Below are 10,308 nucleotides of genomic sequence, written 5' to 3' on the forward strand. Positions count from 1 at the left end.
TTAAATAGGCCTATAACATTTTTCAATAAACACATTTGAGATTATTGATTGATTTTTTTTACAGATCATCATAACCTTAAAACCATATGAGTAAATACTTTGCATATGGCTTCCCGTCTTAATTAGCCCAGTTCGGAGCAAAACAGTAGGACGTTAAACCCCATTTCATTTCATTGCATTTCATTGCATATGGCATGTCTAGTTTTATAGGCCAGGGCCCTTATTCACGAAAACTTAAACTAAGTTACAACCGAAATTTTAAGAAATACTGCAACTTCATTGGATATATGCAAATTGATTTTACTGGTCACCCAATCGAATTGCAGTATTTCTTAAAATTTCAATTGTATCTTAGTTTAAGTTTTCGTGAATAAGGGCCCCGGATGCTTACTAACTTACTAATACCAAGAGATTGTCCATTTTAACCCATTATAGGCCATTTTTATAGATAAGAGTGCCGTTCATTCCATGGCATTAGATATGAAGTGAGTTCAGATTTTCTTTTAAGTTGTTTTATTGTTGTTAGGAGAGGGTGACGGCTGTCCTAAATTAAAATTGATTTTAGTTAAAATTGTCCCTAAAATAGTTTTATGCAAGGCCACTATTTAAAGTCAAGATAAAATTTTAACTTAAAATATTATTTTAGTGTATTTTATGTAAAATGCTTACAATCGTTTTGTGAAACGCTCCTGTCTTAACTTGGGATGAAATTTTAGATTAAGACGGTTTTTAAGGAGATTTAAACTGCCAAATGCTAAAATTTTGCATTGGATCTAGAAACACCGGGATATACTCTAGAAAGCATCATTTACCGTTCCTGGACACGCACACCTTAAAAGTCGGGCGCTTCACTGGCTCATGCTCAGGAGCCCTCGGTCAACCTCTGAATTAAGCAGATATTCATCTAATCGTATAGATCAGCCCAATTCAGCTCCTTTAATTTAATTGATATTCATTGTCTTATAATTAACATTTTATGCAACACGTATAAATTACCTTTGATATTCGAACTTTGTCCTTTTAACTACATGTATTAAATTTTCGATCAAAGCTGTCATTAAGTAATCATCTACATCAGCTATATTGCACGGCCAAACTGCCTTAAAGGTATGAGCAAAATCTATTGTTCTATATCTGTTACGAATATTAAAAAGACTGCTATGTAATGAACTGGATCTCGGGATAGAGCGGATTACTGTGGTAGAGGTATGGGAGTAGCCAACGAAGCAGCTGGCTCAGAAAGACTGACATCAGATTAACCAACAAATCTTTATTACTCTTTCAATTCAACAATATATCACTTCGTCCAACGCTCGTCGGGCTCTCGGATTAAATGTTCAGTTTCACGAATAATCACCAACGTTTATCCACTATTAGAGTTTCATCAGTAACGTACATGAATAACACAAATCACACGACAAACACAAAGTCTCTGTCAGCAACAGGATGAACTAAAGATGTCTTAACACCTAATTAATGAGCCCCGTTGTTCTATTAACAAACATAATTCTGTAAATAATTGGGACGTCGTGAGAGTCGAACGGTACGGGAGCGAAAACCTAGCCTCAAAGGATAGTCGTCGCCAGTGTCTTCGTCATTAGCAATAATGCAGTCATCAGAGACGCTCTGGTCAGACTCCTGCTGTTTGTTGATCTTTAATCCTTGTGTTTTCAACTTCTATCACGTTCACTGCTTCAGATGGCTTCGCTGATCCAAGTGTTCAGCAAAAGTCCTTGAGAAAATAATCACATCGTCTAGATATACTAAGCAGATGTCCCACTATGTCCAGCGAGCACTGACTCCATACATCTTTCGAAAGTACACGGAGCGTCGCACAATCCAAGGGGCATGATTCGGAACTGGAACAGACCATGCATCGTTGTAAATGCTGTCTTGGGTTTATCCTCTGGCTTAAGATCCACCTGCCAGTATCTCGACAACAGATCTACAGTTGAAAACCACTTGACGCCCAAAGACAGTCCAGAGTTTGGTCAGTCCGTATGCATCTTTCTCAGTAACCTTATTTAGTTCTCTGTAATCCACACGGGATCCACCCTTCTTCTTCACTAGTACAATCGGGCTCTATCTCATCTCTCTTGGACACGCCTTGCAGTAGAGTTTCCATATCTTTTCGATGGTGGATAGGGACTCGTCGTATCCTTTGTTTTATTGGTTTCGCAGAGCCTGTCTTTATCTCGTGTTCCACTTTATTGGATCGCCCCATGTCATCAGATGAAGCAGCAAATAAAGTCTGGTGGCGCGCTAAATGTTTTCCAATATCCTGCGCTTGCTCTGTCGTTAATCCTTCAATTGAACGGCTCTATAAGTCTAGTAGATGCCTTGAGAGATCATTATGTTTCTGCTCGGCTCCACAATTAATTACATTTTCAGGTCTTTCCACAATATCAACGTGATCAAATCTCCCAACTGTCACATCTTTATGCAAAGCCTTTGCACTATCTGAGGGATTCATGACTGATGGTGATGGTAAATTCACGTGTCTGCCTTCGCCCCAACTAAAGTACGGGCAGGTATTACATTATTTATATTTATGAAATCTTCGACAGGCCCAATTATTCCAGGGGTAGACATAAAGTGCTTTGACTGGTTTCCCACAAATAAGCTTTGACCAATTGTTAATGTTTCGGGGGGGGGGGGGGGGTACTGTAACTGTTTCAGCCAATTAGATTCTGCAAATACCAATAGATGCTCTACATCTTCGACCGTCAATGATTTTCCAATAATATTTAACGTACATCAGGAGCTTGCATGAAATCAAGTCCAATGATACATTGGGATCCAACCTCGGCAACTTCCGCTTCCTGTTAGGTCGTGTCCAACTGGTGATAACTCTGGTCGATTTGAGATGTACTCGTGCACTTAGTTCGCGGAACAGGGCAGAAGATATTCGGCTTTTTTATCCTACGCCTTCTTGAAATTCCCCTAATTTAGACTCCCATGGCGCTGCAATGACGAGCAACGTGTCCTTTTCCTCCACATTGAAAGCATGCTCGCTCGTTAAGCCTCGTCTCGTTAAATTGGTGTCTGCTGCCTTCTGCGTGACGTTCTTTGGGTTCTGTTTTACCATTCAGTATAAATATGAATGGAAATATACATGATAACATAATAGTTCTTGAAAATGTACAGTTAAAAAAAGTAAATAACTATTAATTACAAACGGAAAACAATAATTAAACTAAGTCGTGATTCGGGCTATGAACATGCGCTTTAGATCACAACACCAATAACCGCAACTGACTTCAACCTTTCGCACCAGGAATATTTTTTGTAACCAATTAGCCCACGTTATTTCAACCCGACTAACAGATATGTGCCGCCTCTCTTACAGATCTATGTGGTCCAACCTAACTATTCTGTTTAAAGGGCGTAAATTTGTAACTCAATGTTACCTAGAGTCTTCGACATTACAAACGCGTATCATTGGTCCATTCCAACCAATAATGATAAAAATGGGCTGCTAGTATCCAGTATCTGTTTTATCGGGCATGGGGCTAAACGTCAGTGCGTAACTGAAATCTCATATTGTACTTCTGACGTAGACTGGACGAACAAGACGCGAGCGACTTCCATTCAGTTTGCTCTGCTCTGATGTACATTCACATTATATTAATATGTGCCATTTGACCAATTTTAAATTCCAAATATTAGAGACTAGCCGGTTACCCGGCTTCGCTCGGGGGTTATAACTCCGAAACCGGAAGTGGTAGACTAACGCCACCTGGCCTATGTTACTCCCCGGTCCGAGCTACCCCTATACCCCAAATTTCAGACTCGGGGCAGACCTAGTGTAGCCGCCAACCCCGAACAGACAAACAAACGACAGTCACAAATATATATATATAGAAGATAGATAGATGTAGCCTCCATAACTAAGCGTGGGTTTTCACTTATCCCAATGACAGGTATGTCCACCCTATCAAGAACATCCACTTTTCGATTTTTCTGATTGTTATTGAAAAATCACGTGCATGGATAGGCCTATCTTTATTCTATCATGATCAGTATCACGTGCATGGATAGGCCTATCTTTATTCTATGACGATCCCCTTTTCCAGCTTATCATGTATATGTATAGGGCCCGAAGTGATAGTCAGTATACCATATTCTGGTCCAATAATGACCAGGTTTAGTTTAGTGAAGGCTACCAGCCTGCATAGTAAAAGTACTCAAAATTGAACTGTTCAGCGCTATGATGGACTACTGTTTTGAACATACAAAAGAAAAACATTTGTTAGATTGCAATTCGCCATGCGACTAAGTTGCAGTTCTAGTAATACATGCGGTAACGGCAGCAATTATTTGTTATAAATTTTTTTTAAAAATATGGTAATTCCATATTACATATATTCCTTATTCCATGACTTCCTTAAAGCAGCACTGTTAAGTATTAAAGAGACCTTGAAGGTCAGGTTAACTGTGGCATTTAACAAAAGAAATAGCATCACTTAATAGAACATTTATGACATTTGAAACTATTAATAGGTGTTAGTTAATTCTATCAATCGGAAGGTATTGTGATAAAGGCGTTATTTAATTCTATCAGACGAAGGGTATTGTGTCAAAAGCGTTAGTTAATTCGATCAAACGAACATTTTGTGTAAAAAAAAAAAAATAACTGACACTTCAAATTAGCCCCGGGGCATATAAAAAAAAATTGCCGAAAGCTAAATTAACTCGGAAAGAATCAAAGATATTTATACGCTTGTTGGGTTTGATAAAATACTTCAGCACTTTATTGATTTCATAACACTCATCTCTACATGAAAACATTTTTATCAAAGATGTACAAATTGTGGAAAGTTCCTAGCTTGTTAGAATCAAGTGGCAGAGTAAATGTCGTTTTTATCACTTATTTCGCTACACAGACTGTCTATCAAGCCAAATTATACAAGACCAATAACAGTCAGCGTTCATAATTGTAAATGACGTAGCTAAAAGCAATAGTCCTGCTTTTTTATTTTTATTATGCCAATGCACCATTCGGTTGGTTGAATGCGCCGTTGACCTAGGGAGGAACAACTGTGCATATAGTAATTGTAATATTTTCTATTGCAATGGCTGTAATAAAAACTTTATTTGAAGTAATGTAACGGCTTCATTTGTAATAGCTACACAAATTTCGAATTTGGTGAACAGACTATGTGTGCTTCTGTACTGTTGCATACCAAAAAAAATCTTAATAAATCGAGAATTACTTATTGATATTTGCTCAGACTTCGGGTTATAAATTGTTCCATATTGACATAATCATTTCTAAGATTTTAAAATTAATCAGATCGGGAATATCTGTCTAATGGTTGAGCAACAAAGACAGAGCCCGTAAATGATGTAGGTGCGTATTTGTGGGTGTTCAAAAAGCATTGAGATAGAGTAATTCTAATAGACCTCTTTCGCTTTTATATAGCGAATACAATCTCCAAATGAAAACAATAGAGATTCTAAAACGAATATAATAGCTTACGAATAGCGTTGTTCATATCCGTCTGCTATTTTAAGCTTTACGAAATATAATTAGTTGCGCAACAAAACAGAACCACACACAAAAGATGGCTATCGTCCGTACAAGGGAGACCTTTTACGACCCTGCTTGGCTTCTATATTTCGGTAGCCGGCTAATGCCATCGTTAATCAGAAAATGAAGCACAGTTAACGTCAGGCAAGTTAACGTCATGTTCAAGTTAACGGGGCTTCCAGCAACAGGCTTTCTCAGCATGGGGTTAACGGAGCTTTGAACAACTAGCCCCAGATTGGTATCACATCTAAGTTTAACTTTCGGATAAGCTGCTGTTGAGACATAGCATATCTTTTGTTTAGTTTTAGACAGCTTTCGGCAACTTCTTTTTTTCAATCTATGAAAGAAATGTGCTAATATGTATTAGATATTTTAAGCTTTTCAGAAAATACACGAATAGTTAACAATAGAGTTTTAAACACGACGCACCAAGGAAAAGTTCAGTCATCAATACGTCTCCATAAATAGCTACTTTGATTCATATTTCAACACTTAAATTCCCCCATAATTATCCTAAGTTATTGTATTCTACGTCAGTATCCTTGGTAAGATCGTTTGTTTTTAAATGTCATACCATGGCTTGTTCAATTGAAATAAATCCAAATAAAATACAAACGCTAACCATTTGTCTGGGTTAGAATATTATTATACCAAAAGTTCTATTTTGAAATGTTTTGAATGTTGTTTTAAAGGAAATCCTCTTAGATTAAGGTCAATAATTAAAACTTTTATTTTTAAAGATTGGGGGAACATCTCTTTAGTTTCATTTCTTGTTTACCGAGACAAGAGCACACATATCTTGATCCCACCAACCCCATAAGTGTAGGCCTTAGTGCTGCTGTCGGGACAAATTCTACCCGATAGCACACTGCATGGCGTATGTCCGTGTTTATCAGCCTAATCGGTACCGAAAAGTGGGACGTTAAACTTGATTTCATTCCATTCAGGGATTGTCAGATAGAAGAGCTTTCGGAACATCTTCTTTGGGTTTGACATTTGCTTGGACCCATCTTGAAATGTGTCTTCTTGAATTCAAATTATTGATATTTATTTGAATTGGATTGAATACATGTCTTCAGCGAGACACTATTCTCCAGACTAAAGTTATATAAGCACATGAATTTGAATTGTGTTCTTCCCAAGAGCCCCTTTATCTGTTTTATTAGCTATTGGAAATGTAGCGGCGTCTGCTTTCTGTCAATAAATCAGTACTCTTAACGCCAAGACAATTTGACACAACATCTATACACAGCGCAATGGTGACCTCTGACATATCGACCTTAAAACATAGTTATATACCCACTACCTTTGGATTCCTTCGTTCTTATTAATATCATCAACATCTAACGACAAAGAGATATAACAAAATTTACATACGAACAATGAATAAAGACACAAATAGCTAAAGACGCCTTTTTATAGAAAAAATATGCAAACCGAATAACTTTTATGGTGACGCTACATGGTGGCGAAACCCACATTGGAGCTGTTTATTTAAAGACACAAAGTTCTGCATTATATAATTTGTACTTTGTTCCATTCATTCTACAAATCCGCTCTTCGAGTTTGCTTTGTCTCAATGTTGAGCAGTTATTTGAAGTTGAGGAACCCCTAGCTTCTACATGTATGTTCAAGAACAACGGTGGCTCTGTGAGTATTGCCCTGTCCCATTAAGCCGAAGGTCCAGGGTTTGATTCTGGTGTTGAAGGAGGAAGTGCTACGTGATTATCCAGCCTGGTTCCCCTACGCATGTATAAGAGTTATATTCTACTATACAAAGACTAATAACTTATTCTATTTCTCCTAACATATGATAAATCACCGTTTGTTATTTTTTGATATGTTATCTGACTCTTGGGAGTATTTAGTCTCGCTAGCATGTATCTTTTTAAATAAAGAGCTTCAACGTTAGCTTTGGTTGAAATAAATAGTTCTGTGTAATAATATTATAAAGTGTATTTATACGCTTGGAAATTAAATTGCATCAAATGGGGATTTGTTTGTTTTTTTTATAAAAATCGTGAAGATATCTTGGGAGTCTCTCGTTAAATTTTATAAGCGATGAATTAAATGCTGTAAAATTATTAGGCTTCTTCGCGATTTATTTAATAACGAGATTGTATGTTAGCAGAGGCGGACCAATGCTCCGATGGGAGGTAGACAGCTCGACCAGGCCGTTTGCAAAGCTAGACCGCTGTGAAAAACATTTCCTGTAGATGTAGAAATACAGAAATACATTACCATATTAGTCGACCTGTCACAATCAATTGATGCTTAGAGCCAAGTATAAAATGAAAATCAAAACGTAAACAATTTAACTCTTAGAGAAATAATGTAGTATGTGACCATGTCATCTTTAGCCGTCTGAATTGAGAAGTCAAGGTAATTTCAAATCCTGACAGTTGTATAGAAGATGTCTGTCAGTTCATCAAAGTCTATTTTGCGAACATCAGCGTTCATTGCCATTCTCAAACAGACAATTCAGTCTCGTGTGCAATTTCGACATTCTTGTGAGGCATGTCACCCTTGGCCAATCTATTGGAGACCGTCATAACGAGACAAATCCTTAGAGCTACTTCTACATTAGGTATATTTGTAGGTAGATTTATATTAACCTGTTTTTTTTTGTGCGTTAGTGTGAACATTTTCATACAACCCTTGACCAAATATAATACGCATTGAAAGAAAGGCACTTTTCGAGGAGAAATCGCCAAAAAACTTTTTAAAAATGAAAGTGAAAGTCACTTGACCGGATGCCAGCGAGTGACAAGTCTGCCATGTTGAAGTCGAGTGAACAATCTGGGAAATTTTGCCTACGGCCTACTCTTATATCGAATTTCAACTGTCAAGAGTTCTTGGCGTACACGGGACCTCGGTTTTTGCCCCATCCGAACGACTATACGCTGTTTTTTGCGAACGGTTGCGGTCTGTTTACTCTTCGCGATTGGCTTATGTAACTTGTCGTAGGGTTCCGATTTGGCCCATTTAGGAAATCCCTTGACTATATTTAGAATCGTGTACCATAGGATGTATTACGTATAATATTATCTGTAGTTTAATTCTTCAAACCTTGATGGATCATAATTCATATAAAGGAATACTGAAATAGGTTTTAACGTCTCGTGTGGGTCATTTTGAGATTTCTGTGGTTATTTTTAAAAGGAAAGAGTGGGAGGGGTTGTTTTACCGACATAAGTTTTTCCGTCAACTCGTCTTAGAATATCTAAAGCCAAGCCCAAGGACTTTTACTTGAACTAACAATTTGTATAATGGGCCTATCTCATCCTAACAAGAGATATTTTCCTTGTCATCCTCGCAGGCGCGATCTCTGACGAGAGAACCTGGTTTAAATAATCTCGAAGGTTCTATTCCGTGACGTTCTGGTTGTGAGTCCAGTGTTCTAACCGGACTCGCCCTTTCGAAGTACCACCAAAACAAAAACCCTCGTCCGCCAATAAGTCATATTTACGGAAACTTAAGATATACGCTCGTGTAACAAATTGTCCAGGCTTCTTCAAAGCATTTTTGAAGCTCATGCATACTTTTTACTTAAAGTAGCTAAGTCTCTTACTCAATATCATCCAAAATCTTCAACATTCAAAACACGAATCATTTGTCAGTTTAAATCAACATTGATCTTGTGATCTTACCGGGAAAAGATGGGTTTCTGATATCCAATATTTAAGACAAAATAAACATTTTACCATTGGTACACCATAATGCGTTTCAGCGCCATTTGTAACAAGTAACTCGAAGAACGAGGCTATCGCACAAGTAATATCAAACGGTGACGCGCAATAAATACTATCTGAGTAGACTGGAATAACTAGACGCTGGAGATTGCCATTCGATTGGCACTTCGAGCGTATTTCGCCGAACATACACTGTACTGATCAGTAAAAACTAAACAATTTAATGTAAATCAGTTTATATACATTCAGTATATGCGTTCCGACCCATTTGTGTCAATTTCAAGGTCCCAAATTTTAGCGACTTAGCTCCTTTAAGTATACTGAAATATTTTACTTGGTTATGGTTTATGAATGGGACAATATAAGGACATTTTGTTTCGACTTTGTGACATAACGTATATAATTCTGATCTTACCCTGCAACATCTATGTTTTCTGCACAATGCTCATGCTACATACATTTTACCCTGCACTATCCTACCGGTACTCGATTACAGCTGGGTCGCGGTTCCCCTTGTCAATGGTGCAGGGCGAATGGTACGACACGAGACATGTCTAGTCGTTCGGATGATACGAAAAACCCAGGGCCCTTGTATACATTGGCGTGCACGTAAATTAAATCTTAATGGTGCAGAAAAGTAGGACGTTAAACCCCACTCCATTACAGTTGGGTCGATATGAATACAGAGACACACACATCCTTGGTATCCCCAGTGATCTCATTCCATTCCACTCAACTAATCCCTTGGTTCATCAATGGCGGAGTGGGGGGGGGGGGCGTATTCAAATTATCTGCCCTTGATGATCGTGCTATTTTCATCGACCAATCAAAAAAATCGTTTAATACATTAAAAAAACTGAAAATGAAAAGCCCAGTATACTGAACTTAGGCGCTCGATTCCATTATGTCACCATTCTTCCACTCCGCAGTGATCTTGTAATATCTCATCATTATCATCATATTCACGGTTATAGTGAACCGCCTAGTTAGTAGTGCCCCTAGTGCGTGGGGCGACAGACTGTACAACAGTTAATTTCTGATCCTCTCGTTCACAAGAATTTGCTCTCAGCAATGACTTCAAAT

Source organism: Patella vulgata, chromosome 9 (genome assembly GCF_932274485.2).
Source record: "Patella vulgata chromosome 9, xgPatVulg1.2, whole genome shotgun sequence".
Lineage (NCBI taxonomy): Eukaryota > Metazoa > Mollusca > Gastropoda > Patellidae > Patella > Patella vulgata.